The sequence below is a fragment of the Pleurodeles waltl genome, chromosome 1_1 (assembly GCF_031143425.1).
Source record: "Pleurodeles waltl isolate 20211129_DDA chromosome 1_1, aPleWal1.hap1.20221129, whole genome shotgun sequence".
NCBI lineage: Eukaryota > Metazoa > Chordata > Amphibia > Caudata > Salamandridae > Pleurodeles > Pleurodeles waltl.
In genome coordinates, this window is record NC_090436.1 from 878,229,764 (window position 1) to 878,253,435 (window position 23,672).

The window sequence follows — 23,672 nt, forward strand, 5'->3', positions numbered from 1 at the left end:
AAAGTTTTACAGTAATAGAAAACACATCCCAGAGCAGTAACACATTCCAAACCTGGAAACTAGAGACCAGGATCCAAGAGGTACTTTTAGAAGAGAATTTCTAATAAATAGAGGGATAGTCAGGAACCCATTTAGGAATAGGTTGCACTTATCTGTTCTTTGTTTATGTTTCATTAGGCACCAGTTTCTACAGAAGTCAGAAAGGGCCGCAGATTTGTGCAGCACTTCAACAGTGGAAACGCAAGAACGGTGTTGTCTCTCTTTTTTTTATTTTATCCACTTCCCCCCTTCCCTTGAGCTTCTGTTCTTAGTGCACTGTTTTAAAAACTAGTGTGCTGGAACAAGCAGTTTCAGGGTGGGGTCGGATTGTCTTCAACCTCCATCAGAACTGAACAAGAACTCAGGTGAGCTGGGCTTTGACAGAAGCACAAGCCTTTAAAAAATGTCAGTTCTGGTGGACGATGAATACCGGGGAAGAAATAGAGGGCATTGTCGTCACGGATATGGCGCAGGCCCTAAATGAGGACTTGGCTCATAATGAATCAGTGTCTGGCATCTTGCAACATATGCAAGAGGAAATAGAGAGATTAAAGATGGAGAATACCTCTTTAAAACAGGATTTAAGCAGGTATAAATTTAGGGGATCTCAGTGGAACACAGCTTCTACGCCTTTGTTTAAAACCTCCTCAGAGACAGGGGCGCCATCAAAACATACAACTTTGCCTTCCCCAGTTGAGGTTACTGTTAATGTTCCTAATGTTGTGCCCTTAGCAGCACCTGAACGTTTTCATGGAGATAGTAACAAATTCCATGTTTTTATCAATCAATGTCAATTACACTTCATTTGTAAGCCACAACAGTTCCCTACTGATGATACGAAAGTGGCATTCGTCTTGTCTTATTTGGGTGGCACAGCAGCCAATTGGTCAATTCGTTTCGTGGATAGAGATGATCCCATCCTCCATAATTGGAATCAATTTAAACGTACCATGACCAGCCTTTTTGCAAAACACACTTTCATGCAGGCAAGTGATAATGAGCTTTTAAATCTTAAACAAGGTAACAAGGATTTATTGACCTATCTCACTAGTTTTAATCGTTTACTCACCGAGACACAGTGGCCAGAAGAAAAGCGTGTCTCCCTTTTTTATAAAGGTTTGAGAGACGAGTTAAAAGACACGCTGGCTCATATCGTTGATTTGCCAAAAGACTATTCAGACTTTGTAGATTTAGTTGTGAAATTAGAACATAGACTAGGAGAAAGAAAGGGAGATAAATACAAACTGGAATCACAGTTAACTTTTATTAGACACAAGAAGAAAGACACGGATAATAAACTCCCTGAACCAGAGCCTATGCAAATAGGGACACTCAGAGGTCCACTCACATCAGAGGAAAAAGAAAGAAGGAGAACATTTCAATTATGTTTATATTGTGGCAGGGCAGGTCACTTTGCCAGAGAATGTCCAGTAAAGCCTAAAACTCCACGAAAGGGTGCTGTTTCCTCCTCCTCCTCAACTGAATCGGGAAACGATTAAGCTCGACAAGGGGAGAGGTTACTTGTTCGAGAAAACATCTTAATCAAACCTCTAATGCTGCAGCCTTCAGGGTACCGCACATACCTAGACATTTCATAATTCAGGTCGTTTTAATTGTTACTACCCAAGTGAGGCATTCTCTCCCTGTCCTACTGGACTCAGGCGCGACAGGAAATTTTGTGGATAATAAGTTAGCTGAAATCTTAGGACTTCCTATGTGCCTAAAGCCTTGTCCAGAAGCAGTATGTGCAGTGGATGGGTCAGAATTGACCTCTGGATTAATCACAAAACAAACAAGTCCACTTGTTATGGTCTGTCAGAACGGGCACACAGAGGTGATTAGCTTTGATCTGATAGATACTCCTAATTTTGGTTTGATTCTCGGGGTACCCTGGTTAACAACTCATAACCCAAAAATTGATTGGGTGAATAGAACTGTTACTTTGGATTCCTCTTTCTGTAGAACCAATTGCTATCAAGAAGCAGGTACAGAACAGAGCACAGTATTACACTGTGCTAGTGTTACACAAGATGAACCAAGTCTCCCTCCTGAATATTCTGACTTTAAAGACGTCTTTGATCCAGTAAAGGCTAGTGTGCTGCCCCCACATCGGTCTTATGACTGCCGTATAGATCTTATCCCAGGGGCCCCTTTACCTAATAACAGAGTATATGCTTTGACTGACGAAGAAACCAAATACTTAAGAACCTACCTAGATGACCTACTACAGTCTGGGTTCATCCGTCATTCCACATCTCCGGTGTCATCTCCACTCTTTTTTATCCCGAAGCCGGATAAATCCCTGCGCCCGTGTATCGATTATAGAGGACTAAATAAGGCTACAATAAAGAATAAATATCCTCTTCCTCTAATACCTGTGTTGTTGGATCAATTAAGACATTCTACTGTATACACTAAGCTAGATCTGCGGGGAGCTTACCACCTGGTCAGAGTAAAAGAGGGGGATGAGTGGAAGACAGCTTTCAAGACAAAGTTTGGTTTATTTGAGTACACAGTAATGCCCTTTGGGTTATGTAATGCCCCTGCGGCCTTTCAGTTCTTTATAAATGAGGTCCTACACGAATTCCTGGACGTTTGTGTCATAGTATACATAGACGACATCCTCATTTACTCTAAGAACTCAGAAGAACATACCCAACATGTTCGTGCAGTATTAAAAAAAGTTAAAAGAAAATCATCTTTTTGCTAAGTTAGAAAAGTGTACTTTTAATGTCAACAAGGTGGACTTTTTAGGATACTGCCTGTCACCTCAAGGAATAACTATGGATGTAAAGAAAATCAGTGCTATTGCTGATTGGCCAGAACCATCCTCTGTAAAAGATATTCAGAAATTTCTGGGTTTCGCCAATTTTTATAGGAGGTTTATTGCACATTTTGCAGACATTGCGGCCCCAATAACTACCTTGTTGCGGAAAGGGCAACGATTTATTTGGACTGATGAGGCGGCACACGCCTTTCAACTCCTAAAACAAAAGTTCACTTCAGCCCCAATTCTGAAACATCCTGATCCTGACTTGCCCTTTTTTGTTGAAGCGGATGCTTCACAAGTAGCTTTAGGAGGAGTTCTCTCTCAACGAGATGCAGTAGATGGCCAGTTACATCCTATAGCCTTCTATTCCAAAAAGTTATTGCCAGCTGAACAAAATTACACTGTGGCTGAAAGGGAACTACTAGCTATCAAAGTAGCCTTTTCAGAATGGAGGCACCATTTAATGGGAGCCAAGTACCCAGTTACAATCTTTTCTGACCATAAGAACCTACAGTTTTTTGGATCACTTAAAGCACTAACACCACGTCAGATGCGCTGGTTAAATTTTTTTAGCACATTTGACTTTGTTATAACCTATAGACCAGGTGCACAACAAATTCAATCTGATGTGTTATCTAGATACGGACATACCTCAGACATGAAACAAGATAAAATAGGAGAACTCATTATTCCTCCCCAAAAGTTGTTGGCACCAGTACAACAGAAGGATTTCATCACAGATCTATATAATGCACACATGCAAATAGCACCTCAGGATTGGTTAAAGGATTCCCATAACACAATACAACGAGGTTTATTGTATCATGACAACATGCTGTTAGTGCCCACCTCTGAATTACAAACACAGGTGATAATTTGGCATCACGCCTCACCCTTGGCAGGTCATCCTGGTTGGGTAAAAACCCTGGAAAATGTGCAAAAACACTTTTGGTGGGACACTATAAGAATGGACATTAAGCAATTTGTCACTACCTGTCCAATTTGTGCAAGACATAAATCTTCTCATAAGGCTCCTGACGGCTTGTTAATACCAATGCCAACACCCAAACAACCTTGGCACACTGTGAGTGTAGACTTTATTGTAGGTTTACCACCTGTAAAATCCTTCACAACAGTGTTGGTTATAGTGGATTTTTTATCTAAAATGGCACATTTTGTACCATTACGGAAATTACCCACGGCGGCAGAATTTGCCGATATTTTTATAAGGGAAATTGTGCGTTTACATGGTTTGCCAAGCAAAGTGGTTTCAGACCGAGGGAGCCAGTTCAACTCCAGATTTTGGAAAAAATTATGTGAAAAACTGAAAATAGATGTGGCCTTATTCACTGCTTTCCACCCAGAGACAGATGGACAGACTGAACGACTGAACCAAACCTTACTTCAAACGCTACGTTGTTTATTGGCTGATTATTCTAGTGAATGGTTGGAAGCTCTCCCTGTAGCAGAGTTTGTTTATAATAATACTGAGCATTCAGCTCTACTTTGCTCACCATTCTATTTCTTGCAGGGGTATCATCCAAGAGCTATACCCATTTTGTTAGAAGATTCCCTGTTTCCTACAGTAACGGATAGACTAACGAGGTTAGGTGACATACAAGACAAAGCCAGGAAACATTTATTAAAGTACAAGGAAAGCATGAAAAGACAAGCAGACAAACACAGGTCTGAGGCCCCAATGTATAAAATTGGTGACAAGGTATGGCTCTCCACAAAGAACCTAAACATAGAGGGATCCCGAAAGCTGCAACCACGTTTCATTGGACCCTTTAGTATAACTGCCATAGTAAACCCGGTAACAGTAAAATTAGATTTACCAAAAGAATATCCAGTACATACTACATTCCATGTGTCCTTGCTTAAGCCGTACAACTCAAAAACCCGACCTGAACCACCACCTCCACCCATACCAATTAAGGGAAATCTGGAATATGAAGTGAAAAGCATAAAAGACTCAAAAAGAATTAGTGGACGTCTGTTTTATTTAGTAGAATGGAAAGGATATGATGAATCTGAGAATTCATGGGAACCAGCATCATATGTACATGCCCCACAGCTGATTAGACGGTTTTATTTAAAAAATCCAGGAAAACCCCGTCCTGTAGGAGGGCCTTTGAGGGGGGCAACTGTTAGGGTTTGTACACAGCAAAGAGCATGTCCCCTCTCACTGCACTAGTGGGTTCTGTAATAGCTCCCTTTTAAACTTACTATTGAAAGCCTTTCTTGTTATCTCACCTTCCCCCCCCCCCCAGGCTTCTGTGTATGTTGTTTAATGTGCTGTTTTGTTTACACATTGGGCCTTGCTTTTACCAAGGTTTCTTTAAAACACTGCTCCCTAGGCCATGTGTTAATCCAACTCATTTACATAATAACTGAAACTCTGCACACCTTTCAAGAACATGTGCAGCATGTGAGGACCACACCCAGCTCTTCAAACCACACCCAGCTCTGCACACCTTCCAAGAACATGTGCAGCATGTGAGGACCACACCCAGCCCTTCAAACCACACCCAGCCCTGTCTATAAAAGGCATCCCCCGAGCCTCACCCAGTGCTTGTGCTCGTCTACCTCCCGCTTACCTGAGAACAGATCCCTCAGCGCTGGCACTCCTGCTCTTTACAGACTTTCATTGACTTCAATGGGCGCAGCTTCTGGCTCTTCCTTCTTCCGGTTTCCGGTTCCTCCTTGCTTCAGCCTCTCTCCTATGAGTAACCTGCAAAAGAGAAAGAAGACAAGGTTCGACCGATCAGTATCTCTTGCCAGCAACAAGTAAGTGCAAAACCTTTTATTACCTGAAAGAACATTGATAACAATTTCTGAATTCGTGTATAGACAATTTGAAACGAAATACCTTCCACGAACATTGTGATGCAAATTCTTTGTTAGAAGAATATTTTGCAGAACTTTGTGAAGCAAACATTGTTTTTTCTCATGGAACTTTTAAGAATCGAACAGTGGAAACCATTAACAGCAAGGCAAACAGTAAATCAAGGACTTGCACAAATTACATGCTGTATTTTGATGTAAAAGTACAGTATTTGTTTTATAAAAGATTCTGGAAATATGGGAAAAAAGTTTTACAGTAATAGAAAACACATCCCAGAGCAGTAACACATTCCAAACCTGGAAACTAGAGACCAGGATCCAAGAGGTACTTTTAGAAGAGAATTTCTAATAAATAGAGGGATAGTCAGGAACCCATTTAGGAATAGGTTGCACTTATCTGTTCTTTGTTTATGTTTCATTAGGCACCAGTTTCTACAGAAGTCAGAAAGGGCCGCAGATTTGTGCAGCACTTCAACAGTGGAAACGCAAGAACGGTGTTGTCTCTCTTTTTTTAATTTTATCCACTTCCCCCCTTCCCTTGAGCTTCTGTTCTTAGTGCACTGTTTTAAAAACTAGTGTGCTGGAACAAGCAGTTTCAGGGTGGGGTCGGATTGTCTTCAACCTCCATCAGAACTGAACAAGAACTCAGGTGAGCTGGGCTTTGACAGCGTCCCCACCCCCCCAGCCTTCCCATTCGTCCAGCCCCCCTCCTCCCAGCTGCCACTTCCTCCCTCCATCCCCCCATTTATGGCAAGCCCGTCTGCGCCCGTCTGCGCCCGTCCGCGCCAAGACCGAGCCCAGCGCCAGTCCCCCTGGCCTTCTCAAACAAACCTACTCCCCCCTCACCCTCCACTCACTCAACCCAGGCCCTCACCCCACCTGCACCCTTTCCAGCCCCACACACACTCACGGCCCCTTCAGCTGCCTCACCTGTCATTTCTCCTGCTCCTCACCCCTCACACCACACACCAACCATAGCGACCCCCAACAACAAACACAACACCCCCCAACACAATACACACCTACTCTGCCCCCACCCCACCAATCAGCCCCGCCACACACCACCCCACAACCAGAACACACCCCGCAACAACACCCTCATACACCACACCAACACAACCCACCTCAACTGCCTGCTCCTCAACACCCGCTCCCTTCACAATCATGCCATAGAACTCTGGGACCTCATCACATCACACTCACCTGACATCACCTTCCTCCCGGAAACCTGGACCAACCCCTCCTCGGAACCCGACATAGCCATCGCCACCTCCAAGGGATACAAACTCCAACACAAAGAACGCCTCAAAAGGCCAGGGGGTGGCATCGCCATCCTACACAGGGACACCATCAAAGTCACCACCAGCTCCCAAGACACTATTGACAACACAGAACACATGCACTTCCTAATCCACATTAACAACAGCTCCACCCTCAGAGGTACACTAATCTACAGACCACCAGGACCACGCCCCACCTTCTGCGACACCATCGCCGACACCATCAGCTCGCACGCCTTCACCTCCACAGACTACATCCTCCTCGGTGACTTCAACTTTCACTTGGAGAACCTACAAGACCACAACTCTACATCCCTCATAGACAACCTCACCAACCTCGGACTCAAACAACTGGTCACTGCACCCACCCACTCAGCAGGACACACGCTTGACGCAATTTTCACCTCAAGCCAACACATAGCCTACACCCACACCACCGAACTCCTCTGGACTGACCACCACTGAGTCCACTTCTCCTTCGCCAAACCCCCCACACACCACCATCAACACACCACACCCTACCGCATGTGGGACAAGATCCTCACAAAACGCCTGAACTCCCAACTGGCTCACAAACCCCCCCACCCACACCAATGACCCCAACACAGGAGCACACAACCTCTCGAAATGGATCACTACCTGCGCAGACACACTAGCTCCCCTCAGAAAACACATTGCCACCCACAACATCAAAAACGCCCCATGGTTCACCCCCGAACTCCAAGACTCCAAGCGCAAATGCCGCCAAGCGGAGAAAATATGGCGACAAGAACCCTCTACAACCAACTTCTCCACCCTCAAAGCCACCATTCGCACCCATCACCAACTCATACACACTGCCAAAAGAGACCACTACAAGACACATCTTGACAACAACTCTCAAAACAGCAAAGAACTCTTCACCATCATTAATGAACTAACCAAACCCAAAGCCAGCAACATAGACCCTTCAAACACACAGCCCCTATGTGACGCCCTCTCCAACCACTTCCACCACAAAATCCTGGACATCCACAACAGCTTCATATCACACACACCCACCACACACACCCCTCACTCACCCAACTCAACCCCCACTCATGATCCCCCACCACACTCACCACCTGGGCCCCCACCACACACGAAGAAACCGAAAAAAACATGAACTCCATCCACTCCGGATCCCCCTCGGACCCCTGTCCACATCGCATCTACAACAAAGCCAGCCCAACCATCACCCCCATGCTCAGCGACATAATCAACTCCTCCTTCGACTCCGCCACCTACCCAGACCCCTGGAAGCATGCAGAAATCACTGCTCTCCTAAAAAAAACAAAGCGGACCCAGAGATCCTCTCCAACTATCGCCCATCTCCCTCCTCCCTTTCCCCGCCAAGGTCGCCGAGAAACTAGTCAACACCCGCCTATCCCACTACCTCGAAGAAAACAACACTCTTGACCCCTCACAATCCGGGTTCCGCAAGAACCACAGCACGGAAACCGCCCTCATCGCATGCACTGACGACATTAGGACCAAAGTCGACAAAGGCGAGACCGTCTCACTCATTCTCCTAGACCTCTCCGCAGCCTTTGACACTGTCTGCCACCACACACTCCGCACACGCCTCCACAACATAGGAATTCGACACAAAGCCTTAGACTGGCTTACCTCCTTCCTCACTGGTTGGACCCAGAGAGTCCGCCTCCCACCTTTCCACTCCACCACCACCAAGATCATCTGTGGAGTCCCCCAAGGGTCCTCTCTCAGCCTCACACTCTTCAACATTTACATGACCCTCCTAGCCAACATCCTCCGATCACACGGAATCACTATCCTCACCTACGCAGATGACACCCAACTCATCCTCTCCCTTACCCGCAACCCCACCACCGCCAAAACCAACCTACACGCAGCTCATCCAACTGGATGACAACTAACCACCTCACGCTTAACTCCAACAAAACTGAGATCATCATCTTCGGCCCCAACAAAACCGTATGGGATGACTCCTGGTGGCCCACCGCCCTAAGACCCCCACCCACCCCAGCAAGCCACGCATGCAACCTCGGCATCATCCTGGACCCCTCCCTCTCCATGACACAGCAAATCAATGCTCTAACCTCCTCCTGCTTCCACACACTCCGCACTCTAAAAAAATCCTTCAAATGGATTCCCCCAGAGACCAGGAAGACAGTCACCCATGCACTCATCAGCAGCAGACTACACTACAGTAACACCCTCTACGCCGGCACCACACTCAAACTCACACGCAAACTCCAGAGAATCCAGAACACAGCTGCACGCCTCGTCCTTGGCCTCCCCCGCCACGAACAAATCTCACCACACCTCAAAACCCTTCACTGGCTCCCCATAAACAAGAGAATCACATTCAAGATCCTCATGCACGCACACAAATCCCTCCGCAACACTGGCCCGACATGCCTCAACGAAAGATTGAACTTCCACACTCCCACCCGCAACCTCAGATCAGCCAATTTCACCCTAGCCACAGTCCCCTGCATCCAACGCACCAGCACAGGAGGCAGGTCCTTCTCCTACCTCGCCCACAAAACCTGGAACTCCCTCCCCGCCAACCTCCGCAAAACTAAAGACCTCCTGCTCTTCAGAAAGAACCTCAAAACATGGTTGTTCGAACAGTGACGCTTCTGCCCCCCCCCCCCAAGTTCCTTGAGACCCTCACGGGTGAGTAGCGCGCTTTATAAATTTTTTTGATTGATTGATTGATTGAAGGCTTGTGAACTAGCTCTCCACTAGCACATGCAATTGTGCCTTGTAGTCCCTCCACAGGTTCTATCCATCTTCTAAGGCTTCTGAGGCTGTACCTCAAGAGAAGCCATTTCACCTGATGCCCCTCCTGAAGTCCTCGAGCCCTGTATTGTGGTAGGAGTACTATTGACCCCCAGCTTGGTAGTCTTAAGGGCCTTAGCGGGGGCACAAGCTCTAGAAGACGAGTGTCATGAATACTGCTTCATTAGTAATAATGCAGTACAAATGTGGTCTGTAATATAAGGCTTAATTTGAGGGCGAGCCAACAGAGCTACAAGGCCAGGACAAAAAGGCATATCCCACTGGAGCTCACAAGCTGCATCCACAGCTGTGTGGACTGCGTTTGCAACACCCATATACCCCTCTAACCATGAAGGCTCCTAGTGAGACTATCCTGGCTGTCCTCCTCAACAACTCTTTCCAATGCCTTATACGCTACAGCCCTTTAAGCAGCACTTTAAGTGAGCCGAGGTGCTGACATCAATTTTTACTGTAATAAGTAACAGGTTCTTATACCACCATTAATCCCACGTCATTTAATTTAATTAAAATTAAGAAAACTGTGAAAAAGTGCTGCTGCCACATTCAAACAGGTATATGATTCCTCAAAAGTGGTCTGTAGCAGTTTGCTTGCTCCAACAGCCCCAGCAAAAAAAAAGCAGAAAATGGGGGATGTTTATGGTGTTTTTAAAACCCCCAGTCCCGTCAGGCAGTAGGGTGTGCAATTAAAGGGCTCAAGGAGAGCAATATGCACCGTATGTGCACAGTGTATGTAGCAGTCTTTAAGCCAGAAAGTGCTGGTGCTCACTTCACACTCACGCAGCTCTCCTCACTTATCTCTTTCTCCTGAAACCTTTCCCCAGCCTCAGGTTCCCAGGGCAGGAATGTGCGGCATGCATCTGCATGAAGTGCGTCTCCACAGTTTAGCCCGTTTCCTCCTCCACAGCGACATTCACAGGTCGGATATTGATTTAGCAGGATAGTGATGCCCGCCACCATCTTAGAACACCCACTGCCTTCCAGCAGCTGCCTCAATCGTGGAGCATGACGGGATCTCCCGCGATCCTCACTCATGCCTCCCAAGTCCCAGAGGTAGCACAAGAAATAACCACAGTAGCACATATGACTTTGTTACCCTCAGTAGAGCTCATGCTCCACTAAATATTATGTGAGATCACAGAGATGATCATCCTGGGAATTATAAAGGTATCAAGTGTTTGTGGGTTCCCCTGGAGGAGACCAAGAAATTAGCCAAAATAGAGCTTAAAACATTTTTTGGGGGAAAAATTTGAAAACGTGCTGCAGCATCTGTTTTTTTCCCTGCAAAGAAGATCAATGAAGGGTTTGCAGTGGTAAAATCAACATCTTTCCACTTTTTAGGAACAGACAGACTTAAATCGGAAAACCACATTTTTCAACACAATTTTGGCATTTACCAGGACATACCCCATTCTTTACTATTTTTTGTGTTTTCAGTCTCCTTCCAGTTCGGTACATAAATGTAGGTGAAACCAATGGTGGAGCCTGGACAGCTAAACATTTCTGAAAAGTAGACAAAATTCAGAATTCATCAGGGAGTCATTTGTGTAGATCTTTCAATGTTTTCCTATAGAAACTAACAGTTAAGTTGAAAAAACTGCCATTTATGTCTACATTCTCTTCTGTAACATTTTCCAGCTATGGCAGATTTTAAAAAGCAATATACGGTTACGTCTGTTGGACCCCTCTGGTTGTGGGGCTATATAGGGTAGTTGAGCTGCACCTTGCAATGGGTTTTAATAGTATACCGGGTACACAGCAATTCATTTGATAAAATATAAAGATTGAAAACAGGTATCAAAGAAACCTATGTATTTCTGAAACAAGCACAAGATATGGAGTTTAGCAGCAGCGGTTATTTGCACATCTCTGAAATCAGGGGTACCCATACTAGCATGTGAATTACAAGGCATTTCTAAAAATGACTTCTTTATTACACACTGTCTCACAATTGCAAAATGAGAGAAAGACAATTGGCAATAACACTTGTTCTTCTAGTCTGGGTTCCTCCAAGTCTCCTGATAAAAATGGTACCTCACTTGTATGGGCAGGCCTAGTGCCAGGAAACCCCCCAAAATGCAACATGGACTCATTACATTTTCCCACTGAAAACTGACTCGATTTTGGCAAAGTGCCTAGCTGTGAATTTTGGCCTCTCGCTCATTCGGCACCTAGGGAATTGTTAGAAAATGGGGTCTCTAGTTGTCAGTCAGTTGCACCCTGTCCAAGTAGGGACCCTCACTCTAGTCCACATAAGGGAGATACCTGCTCAGATAACCCCTGCTCACCCCCTTGGTAGCTTGGCATGAGCAGTCAGCCTTATCTCAGAAGCAATGTGTAAAGCATTTGCACATAACACAGCTAATATTTTTTATTTTAAACAAGATCAAACACAATACAAATCCAACATACAGTAATCATCATCATCAAATCACTTTATTCGGTTAAAAGATTTTCAACCATAAAAACATGTAAATAAGCAGCATGACTCAAAACTCTCAAACCTCATCTCCTCCAAATATTTCCCAAAAAAACCATTAGTAAAACAAATTAATTCAAGATTACAGTACTCATTTCATGATGCCATAAAAGAATGACATTTAAAAAAAAAAGTATCAAAAGTTAAAAATGTACACTGTTCCGCCATGTTACAGCTCCCTTTAGAAGGGATCCTATCCCTTGCCACACCAACGCATCAGAAGTCATACACATCCACATAAAGGCTGGGCGATCTTGTACAAAACCCCTGTTCCTCAAAAGGGGTACTAGATAGCGTATCCTAAAAGGTGTTTAAAACTCACAAAACATGATACAATTGGTTAAGGTCTGCGGAGAGGCTCCATCACACGGACACAGTTTTATTGAGTTTTGGTCAAACTGCCCTAAAGGAAAACAGAAATGGCTTCTGATTACCCCCATGCGGAATCACGTAATGAGGGTCCTTTCCCATACATTTTTAATCTCCAAGAGGAAGGTGTCTGGACCCACCCCCATCTTTATCATAATAAAGTCCCTTACTGCTTTTTTCCTAAGCTCTACCTCCTCCCTCTTAACCCCTATAATGTTTATAAAATTCTCCTTCACCCACCGTTTATCATATCTAGTTAAACCCTCCGGTACATCATAAATGTCTGAGCTCCCAATACCCTGGCTACCTTTCTTATATAAGCCAACCAGGGAATTTCCTTAGCATGAGCACAAAGTAAACAATCCCGCAGGATTTCCCTGTTGAGGGATGAAAATTCATTGGTCCAAATAGAAATCCACAATAGAAGGGGAGCTATTTTAAAGGCATCTTCTATGAAATCCAGACCCAGTTCAACATGCAGGCAAAACCCAGGAATATTTTGACCCACCCCGAGTAACCTTCTGCAAAAACGATTTTCCTCAATCATGGGGCCCTATTCTCTGAGTGGCCCCAGAGTTGGGCCCCATACATCAGAACTGGAAGGCATTTACGCCTATAGACCTCGAGTAAGGGCTTAATGGGTTTATTACCCACCCTAGCAGCAAACTCAAACGTGGCCCCTAAGGTGGAGTTAAATGGCCTCCCTCTCTTAGAAATACATGGGTTCCAGGTACCCTTTTTATCAAAGTTCACCCCTAAATAGAGGAAATCCTGTACTTTTCCAATAACCTGTCCTTTTATTTTCAGCGCTCCCACCCTACTCAGTGGCTTCCCAAAAAACATAAAATGTGATTTATTGCAGTTTACCTCTAAGTCTAAAGCTGACATAAAAGATTCATAAGCTTTGACTGCCTCACGTAGGCCATTCATTGTGCGAGCCATTAGAACTGCCTAATCAGCGTAGACCAAAACTGGGATACTATTGCCATTAATTTTGGGAGCGTCCTTGCATCTGTCAACCAAAAAATCATACAATCCATTTGTATATAGCAAAAAAAAGGGTAGGGGCCAAAACACACCCCTGTTGCACGCCCCTATTTAGTTCAAACATTTCAGAGCTTTCCCCATGCAGCCCTCCTCTCACATTAGCATTGGTTCCAAAGTGAAGATAACAGAGCAACTCTACAATATGGGAATCCATGCCCAAATTGATTAGCCTATCCCAGAGCGTACTGCGATTGACCTTGTCGAAGGCACAGCTCAAATCCACAAAGGCAAGGTATAGGGTACCCCCCTTAGCTTGTGTATATTTGCCATTCAACATAAGCAGATTTAAACACTGCTCTAGCGTACCTAACCCTTCCCTAATACCGTACTGAACCCTGCTCAGGATTGTATTTTCAGACATCCAGTCCTGAATACGTCCTAAAATAATCCGACCCAGAATTTGTGCTGAAGAGTCAATTAATGAGATCAGACGATGCGACTTTGGATCATTACGATTACCCTTTTTATAGACAGGTGCTATGCATGACGATCTCCAGGTGGCCGGGATTCCTACACTAACTGCTGCGTTGAGGACATTGAACAGAATAGGTGCCCAATGCTGGAGGCAGTATTTATATAAATCCATAGGGATGGTATCGGGGCATGGGGCTTTATGGCTAGCGCTGAAATGCAGCGTCTCCTGTACCTCCTCAGGGTAAAATCTAATATCTAAGTTTGGAGAATTTCCATGCTGAATTCCCTCAAGGTCCCCTATAGGGACCCCCGAAAAGATCTCACAAAAGTGGGCCACCCAAGGCTCAGGGGCGATATTACAGTCCAGACCCTCAGGTTTCCGTCTCAAAAGAGCCCCTGTTAACCACCTTCCAAAACAAGCCTGGGTTCTTAAGGACTGATGCATGTTCCAGATCCTCCCAGGCCGCTCCTTTAGCTGTTGTTTCCTAGCCCTCAAAGTAGATTTATAGTGAGCCTCTCGCATCTCTTACAAGAGCGCCGTTCCTTGGTTGTTCCACCCGCCCTGTTGCTTACACAGTGGCTGGACAGCTGCAGCCATCCCTTCTTTAATAGCTTCATTGAGTATGGATATAGCAACCATAACTTTCCCTGGGCTAGAAGAGTCAGCCAAGAGGGTGTCTAAGATCAGGTTTAAGTTCTTTCCCACCACCTTCTCTGTTACTTGCTGAATATTAACCTGTTTTCAGCCAAGTCGTCTACCCTGTTCTTTAGGTCTCACCAAGACTGGCCCACCCCACACTAATTTCCATAATGCCTCAGGAAAGTTAAAAGAAAACCTGAGGGGAATGTGGTCACTAAAATACTGCACCACTACCCCACCTTCCTTAACCATATTTCTTATGGGTGGGGGGGACACAACAATATAATCAATTGTTGTACCAGCCCCCCTGCCTACAAAAGTCTGGGCCTGCGGTGTACCCACCACTTCCAGGTCACAGATATTTAAAAGACACAAGCTCCTTAGACCCTTGATCGGGGCCCCACCCCTCACGTTGTGTGATCCCTCATCTGAGTATATCTCATGGTCCTGCTCAAAGGGGTTCATCATAGTATTGTAACTCCCTAGTTTGGCATTGAAATCCCCTAACACCACAGCACAGAAATCCAACCCAAACCCCTCCAATCTGTACTTCAATTTCTGCAGAACAGAAAAAAAAAACTCAATTTGGCAGCCAGCATCGCAGATAGCATTATAAAAGTTAACCAATAGAATATTACATTTATTTGAGAAGACCACCCAAATAATTAAAAATCCCTGGTGTTTACAGGTGATTTGATAGGCTCCTGCTATTTTGAAAAATTGAATTAGGGTGACTAAACCCCCTTTAAGGCGTCCGCCGTCAGCTCTGGCGGCCGGGACTGCAAATCTTTGAAATCCATCCCACTCAGCCAACCCATCCGACCAGGTCTCTTGAAGTAGGATAAAATCATATTGTGTCACAAACTTCAGCCAATTGCTATCCAAGAGCTTAGAATCATAGCCAGCTACATTCCATGAGATAAGGCAATACTTTGAATGGAAATTTTCCCTACCCTCAGTGATCAGGGAATCAGAAAGAGATTCTGTCGCACCCTCTACGTGACTGTGAGCGTAGTGTCAATCCACCCTCTCCAAATCTGGGGAGATATAAAAATCATGGCCCAAACTATTTGGCACTAAAACACCCTGCCCTGGGTTAGAGTTCCTAATGTGAATACCATTACTCGGCTGGGAATGATTATTAAAAAAAAACAAAGGGACCATACCAATCTTACTCTTCAGCTTATATGCCAAATGTTGTGACAAAAGAATCCTCTGAGCCAGACCTGGATATCTACAATTTACAATTACACAATCCCCATTTCCAACCTTTGCCTGAGGCCCTACCCAGTCAATTCTTCTGACAAACAGAATATCCTCAAAATCCTTACAAGCAAAATCACAATTTTTGCTCAGCCAATGACAGTTCTTATTCTTCAGTTGGACCGTGGATTCACTAGTGCCTGAAGCCAGGGATGGAACTTCCGTGAGCACCACCACATAGGGTGCACAGGCTGGAGGTAGCTCTAAACAAACAAGAGGGGGCCCTTTCACCAAATGTTGATTATGCGACACACTTCTGTCTTGTGTCACTCCCACACTGTCCAAATTCCGGCTGCCAAGTAGCTGACCGTCCCCCCTCCCGAAGTTTATCCCAGCTGTAGCTGAATAGCCGTCCGTGACAGTCACCATACAGTGCCCAGGAGCCCTCAGAGTGGAACAGCTTGGAGGTTGATGGGTCTCTCTCAGCATGGGGCTAGGATTTTCCTCTAGTGGAAGCATCCCCTTAGTAGAGCTACTTTGTCCCCGAGAATCCTGGAGGTCCCCTTTAGCAGAAGCCATCCTTGGCCTCTCGATGTCACTCAACCGGGAGACTGCAACTTCAAGCCCCCATAGTTTCTCCATAACCGGGGCCAAACAGGACTCAATCATGCCCTTAAACTTAGTCAGTAGATTGTCCGGGCATAAACATGAGCGCTGATCCACGGAACCCAGTGAGATTGAGTTAGGGTTGACAGGCAGGGACAATTTAGCTTTTTTCCCAAGATTTTTGAGTTTTGTTCTTTTTTGGTGGGGGGCTGCTACTGCCAGGAGGAGAGACCATCAAAAGCCTCTTCCTTACTCCTCCTTCCAAAACTTTTGCCCCGGGTGCCCCAAAAGCCCCTAAGGCCCCTGTTTCTGCATGGACGGGGGAATTGGGCATATCCCCCCAAGGCTGACCATCCTCCACCTCAGGACTCCCCATACCCCCATCTTCAGTAGACTCTTGTTGCCATTCACCCATTTCCAATGATAATCTCCTCTCTGCCAGATCAATCTCTCACGCACAAGAAATGAATCCAACGTTGAATTTGATCTCCCCCTCTCCCCTCCGCTCTGTTCACCATTAGGCAGAGACCTTTTCTTACCCATCCTTACGGATCTCCCTTGGGGCCTCTCAGGGCTGACACAAGTCAGGCAGCTCCCTCAGTAAGGAAATGCTGATATATCAATATCAATCAACACAAAACTTCTCTCCACCCTGAGGATTACCTGAAGGTCTGGTGCAAAAAGTCTAAAAAGAATTAGGCACTTATCCCCTATGCCAGAACTTAGATGGGGGCCCTGCCCAGCCTCCTCTGGCCAATGATGGGTAAAGGACAGGCCCGCCCTTGGCCCCCGCGCGTCCCTTGCTGCAGTGATATGGGAGCGCTTAAGAGTGCTTCCTCCTTCCTGCTCTGCCCCTCCTCCCTCAGACAGCCTCCTGGGAACCGGAGTCCAACACTGGAAACAAGTGCATCACGCACCGCGGTAATATGGGAGCGCTTAAGAGCGCTTCCTGCTCCGCCCCTCCTTCATAAGACTGCTTCCTGGGAGTCCAACACCAGAAACATGCACGTCCCCATATACTAATAAAAATATGAATTCTACAAGATTTACTCAAAAATATAGTTCCTTGAAGTCGATAGCTCCACCTGGGGCTATCCCGGCATTGTGATCAACAAAACCAACAGTTCAGGCTCGCCACGGTATCACAGGCGAGCCACAGTGTCGGGAAGACCTGCAAACTGTACCTTTGGAATTGCAGGATGTCCTGAACCTAGCGGTGAGCTCCAGAGAGTGGCGTCACAGACGTTGCGGTGTCTGTTCCGGAGTCCGTGCAGGAGCTGTCGGGCCCTTGAAGTCACACACATTGCTGATCAAACTCCAGGCTGATGAAGTCAGGAGCGCTGACGTGGATGGTGTCAGGGCTGAGTTGAGAAGTGGGACGATGCAACGTGTGGTGCCCACATGTCACAGTGCAGGCAGAGGCTCAGTGAAGGCATCCAGCGGTATTGGTGAGACCAGGGCTGCGGTGTGAAGCAGGGTGGTGCGATGTGTGGTGTCACCAGGTCAAGGTGCAGGCAGCGGCGTCATCATTACTGAAGCGATGTCGTCGGTAGGCCCAAACCGGCAGTGCGGGACGGTGCATCGTGATCCTCACAAACGGTGTCCACAGGCCATGGTGCGGGCAGGGATGCCTGGTGACAACACTGGAGTTGATGGTGCTGGCGACGGTGGACTGGGGCTATGGTGCGGGATGGGACGGCGCTTTGTGCTCCTCATAAGTGGTGTCCACTGGCTATGGTGCAGGCAGCTGCGCCGGCGTCAGCAGGAGCGGTGTCGTCGGGGATGACCAGGCAGCAGTGTCAGCAGGCAATGCTTGAGTACAGGGCCCACAAGTCGCTGTGCAAGCAGCTGTCCTGTGAAGTCATTCGATGATGGCATTGGTGAAACCAGGGTTGCGGAGTAAAGTGGGGCAGTGCGACTCTGTGCTGCGTCGGCAGGTCACACCTTATATATCAGTGACTTCAAGAGACCTGGAGTAAAGGGGTACCTTTGAAGTTCACTGGACTTCTTCTTTGTTTTTTAGGCACATTTTTGTAAATATTGTATAAAACACCATGGCACTTTAAATATCACTTCAATCACTGCACTGCACCGTTACATTTTAGGAGCACCTATGTTTGAATTTTTTTTCATAATTGAAGAAAGATTTGGTCTGGATGATAAAAATAAAAAGTTATTTGTACTAATCTAATGATAGTATGTTTGGTTATAAATAGCCTTTGCATAAAAAGTTATGTGTGCTGTGGAAGTTTAGGCATATACATCTCCCTGAGGACCACATTTTTTTATATTGATTATTTAATTACCCAGGTCTACCTTAGGGGTGCCTTACATGTATACAAAGAGAAGGTTTAGGCCTGGCAAGTGGGTACACTTGCCAAGTCAAACTGGCAGTTTAAAACTGCACACACAGACACTGCAATGGCAGGTCTCAGCCATGTTTACAAGGCTACTCATGTGGGTGGCACAATCAGTGCTGCAGGCCCACTAGTAGCATTTGATTTACAGGCCCTGGTCACCTCTACTGCACTTTACTAAGGACTTACCAACAAATCAAATATACCAGTCATGGATAAATAAATCAACAATACAATTTACACAGAGAGCATATGCACTTTAGCACTGGTTAGAAGTGGTGAAGTGCCCAGAGTCCAAAAGCCAACAAAAACAGGTCAGAAAAAGATAGGAGGAAGCAGGCAAAAAGATTGGGGATGACTCTGCAAAAAGGGCCAGGTGCAACAGGAATCCTAGCAAACCTATAATTTTTTTTAAAACTAGACACCTAGGGGAATCCAGAATGTGGTGACTTGCGGGGCTCTCACCAGGTTCTGTCAACCTGAATCATTTGCAGATCTAAAAATGTGTCTAAAAAAACTCATTTTCCTCATTTTTCAAGGATGGAAAGTTGTGGAATCTGAGGGGAGCAACAAACGTCTTTCCACCCAGCATTTCCCAAAGTCTCCTGATACCAATGGTACCTCACTTGTGTGGGTAGGCCTAGTGCCCACGACAGGAAATGCACCAAAAACACAACGTGGACACATCACATTTTTCCAATAAAAACAGATGTGTTTTTTGCAAAGTGCCTTGCTATAGATTTTGGCCCCTAGCTCAGCCGCAACCTAGGAAAACCTAACAAACCTAAACATTTTTGAAAACTAGACACCTATGGGCATCCAGAATGGGGTGACTTGTGGGACTCTCACCAGGTTCTGTCACCCGAAACCTTTGCAAGTCTAAAAATGTGTCTAAAAGAAACATTTTCCTCAAATTTCAGCAAAGCAAAATTCTGGAATCAGAGGAGCCACAAACTTCCTTCCACCAAGCATTCCCCCAAGTCTCCTGATGAAAATGGTTCCTCACTTGTGTGGGTAGGCCTAGTGCCCATGACAGGAATGGATAACACAACGGTCAATGGTAGTCCTTACATGAGGGCAACTGTTGACCCTGGGGTAATCCATTACTGACGCAGGCACTAGGCACAGGCATACAAGTGGGGTAGCGTTTTCTATCAGGACAAGTGGGGAAACACTGGGTGGTAGGAATTTTGTGGATCCCTGCATACTCTGATAGTTTGTGTGACAGAAATGCATTGAAAAATAGAGTTTTTATTCAATGTTTCACATTTACTGGGTATTTTGGGTAAGAAAATGTTGGGGAATCCACACAAACCATGCTTTTGTGGACTCTGCTGGGTATCTAGTTTTCAGAAATGCCTGAGTTTGGCAGGTTTCCCTACATGGCCGCCGAGCCCTGGACCAAAAACGCAGGTGCCCGCCTCACAATACCAGGTTGTTTTGTGTTTTGTGATAGATAAGTTTGATGTCTCCACAATACGATTTAGGTCCTTCCCTGTCTCGGCCCTGTGAGAAGATGGGGATTACACAAACTGTGTGAGTTGTCCAGTAGGACTGCAAGGTGGATTTCTGCAATAACCTCATTTTGAGCGTAAGGTCCAAAAATCTCTTCAACTCTGCCAGGGAAGTGGGAGTCCACTGGCATGTCCAAGAATGGGGCCTAGAGTGCCTCCATGCTCCCTCAGAAGTTGTTCTGCACTCAAATTTGTTTACTGCACAATTTGCTGAAGGAAGCCAACATCCAAAAAGAGATGGACGTAGTTGACTGGCAAAAAGTTGGCCATATCAACTTTACATCCAGCGTCACCAGTAGAAGGTGGAATTTGGGGCTGAACTAAATTGGGGAGCTACTAAGAGAGCGCTCTGTCTGAGCTTGCCACTGCACACACCTGCTCTCTGGGTTGGGCTAACCCGCTGTTGTCCCACTGCACAGACTGTGCTTGCAAAGTGACAGCACAACTGTCATCTTTGCCTCCCTTAGAATCACTAGAAGAGGAATTGTCAAATGGGACCCCTTCGACTGAAAAAATCACTCCCAGGGTCTGCTTCATTGTCCTCTCCCTCAGATGCTGTCTCAGTACCTGCTGTCTCAGTCTATGATCCTGCATCAGCGCTTTCCTCCATGACCCGAGTTAGGGCTTGAGCAACAATCGTTCAATGATGCGCCATCTCTACTACTGGCTAAACTGTCCCTCTAAAACACTAACCTGCGTAGATGGTCCCAAATTGCTTGTGGGTGTGCATGTGTGATGTGTGCAACAGTAAATGTCAGTCACCCTACCTTTGCTTCTTCCCTCAATCAGCGGTTTCTCTGAAGACACTAAAAAAAAGGACACACTATTACTTCACCTTGCCACATACCCATCATCACAGTCTGTAGCGCCTGTGGTGCCCAGTCCGACAATCAATTTTGGTGCTCCCACACCCATGACCTCCTCCTCTGATTCCCTCATTACAACCCGGCAAATGTGCCCTTCATCTCTCCATAGTCCCCCTCGCACATAACATTTCATGTGTTTTAAAGTGCAGGTAATGGCTAGCTTTACTAATCCACTCAGCTATTCACATAGAATACTGATTTGTTCTTTGTTTCAGGCATATAAACCTTCTGAACTACTTTATGGGATCAAAACTAGCACTAGATAAAAGTCAGATCTCTTTCTCTAGTAGGAACATAATCACAAGAGTTATTTTGATATTTTTATTGCTGCCTAAAAGCTAGGGTTGAAATGCATCTATTGGTTAAAGACGCGTGCTATGAGACAACAGGTGGCAAATAAATATGTAATAAGATCACTTTTATATGTGAGTGTGGTTTTCCTGGTGGCCGATTGCAGCCCTCAGGAAAACCACACATGCACAGACATATATACATACATAAGTATTTAAAATATAGAATATATACACATATATATGAGAAAGAGATATTTCTCTCCCTATATCTCTCTATAGAGTCTCTCTCTCTCTCTCTCTCGCACCCCAAGGGGTAAACCAACTAATTTTATTTAGAAAATGCCCCCTGGGGTGGGGGGTTGGTCCATTTTCCAAAGGGTCGAACCCCTCAGTCAATTTTATATATATATCTTTATATTTTTAACCCCTGAAGGAGGCGATTGTGCCCCCTCCCCTCAGGGGTAAAACAAACTTGTATTTTTTTAAAAAACACCCCTTTCAAAGGAGCAAACCCCCCAGATGATATCCCTGGTGTCTTAGGGAAATGCAGGAAGCTCTTTCTGCCATCTCAAATGGCAAGGCGGTTAGCAACAATGGCTTCCATGTTGAATTTTATAAAATTTTTGCCCGGGATCTTTTTTCTTTTTTGACTGACATGTTTAATTCAATGTTAGAAGGGGGAGATAACCCATACATTCAAGCAGTCTACAACAGTTAGCTTCTTAAAGAAGAGAAAAAATCCTTGTGATGTAAATTCATACTGTTCCATAAGCTTGCTCAACATTGAACATAAGCTATTTATGAAGATATGGGCTGCCCGTATTACTCCTCCTGCTCAAACCCCAGCCCACAAGGATCAGTCGGGCTTCGTGGCCAGTTGAATGATGGCCGCCAACGATTGTTCTGTAGTACAAGCATTAGAATATTTCTCAGCTAATAATATCAGCGTAACAGTAATAATGGTCAATGCCGATGTAGCTTTCGATTTAGTAAATTGGCATGCTCTTTTTTTCTCTTTAAAAATGTGGCTTTCCTATCCAATTTCTTGACATGCTTGGTAAGGTATATCAAGAAATTCTCAGCTGGCAGGAGTGGCCAACATCAATTGGGGGACTTTGCAGGGATGTCCTCTTCCCTCTATTTTATTTACCTTTTTTTAGAACCCCTTGCAGTTAGGATCAGGGCTAATTTGGTTATTGAAGCCCCTCCACAAGGTTTGTCGAAATTGAAAGTGTTCACCGATTAAGTAATTCTTTACTTGAAACCTGACAGAGAGAATATACAAAGAGCATTAGAGGAATTCTCACGGTTTCAAGATATTGGAGGCTATACAATGAATCAGAACAAAACTGAATAGCTTCTTTTTAACACCTCTGCTAGTAGTCATCCTCCCGCTTTGCAGCAACACGCGTTATCCCAAGCCCTAATTCATTATCTTGGGATACATGTGACTAACTTTCAACTACATTTTCTCCCAATATTTTACAAAATGAAGGGTCTTTTGGATAAATGGACACTTCTTCCATTGACTTTGATAGGCAGAGTGGCTCTCATTAAAATGTCTGTTCTCCCCCTGCTACTGATTCTATTCTTGAATATTCCCATCAAAATAAGCAAGAGATTTTTTGCAATCTTGATACTATGGGCCTGATTTTGAGCTTGGTGGAGGGGATTACGCTGTCACAAACATGACAGAAATTCCTTCCGTGGTATTACAATTTCCATTATATACTATGGCCCTCCACAGATCTTCCCCTCTTTAGAGGATCTGTATTTTCTGTTTAAGCAGGGGGGAGTTAGTGCATGGCTTCATATTTTTTATTCCTGCCCAAACTGGTGCCCTTCTCACATTCACTTTTTTCGGCCCTGAGTCAGGCGCTGGGAGAACATATAGAGTGGGAATCATCACTGGTTCTATTTGGCTTTGTTCAACAAATACAGGGCCACAAGATAAGTAAATCTGCACAGACATTTATGTCAACTGCCCTTTCTGTGGCCCGGTCGCTTATTCGCCAGTCCCGGTGTACAGAGCGGGTGCCATCATGTTGAGATTGAATTGAGAAAATGTCTGGAACAAGAAGGTTTGAGGAGGCATCTGCTAAAAGAGTGAGGGGCTTAAAGAGATTTCAGTCATCATGGCACT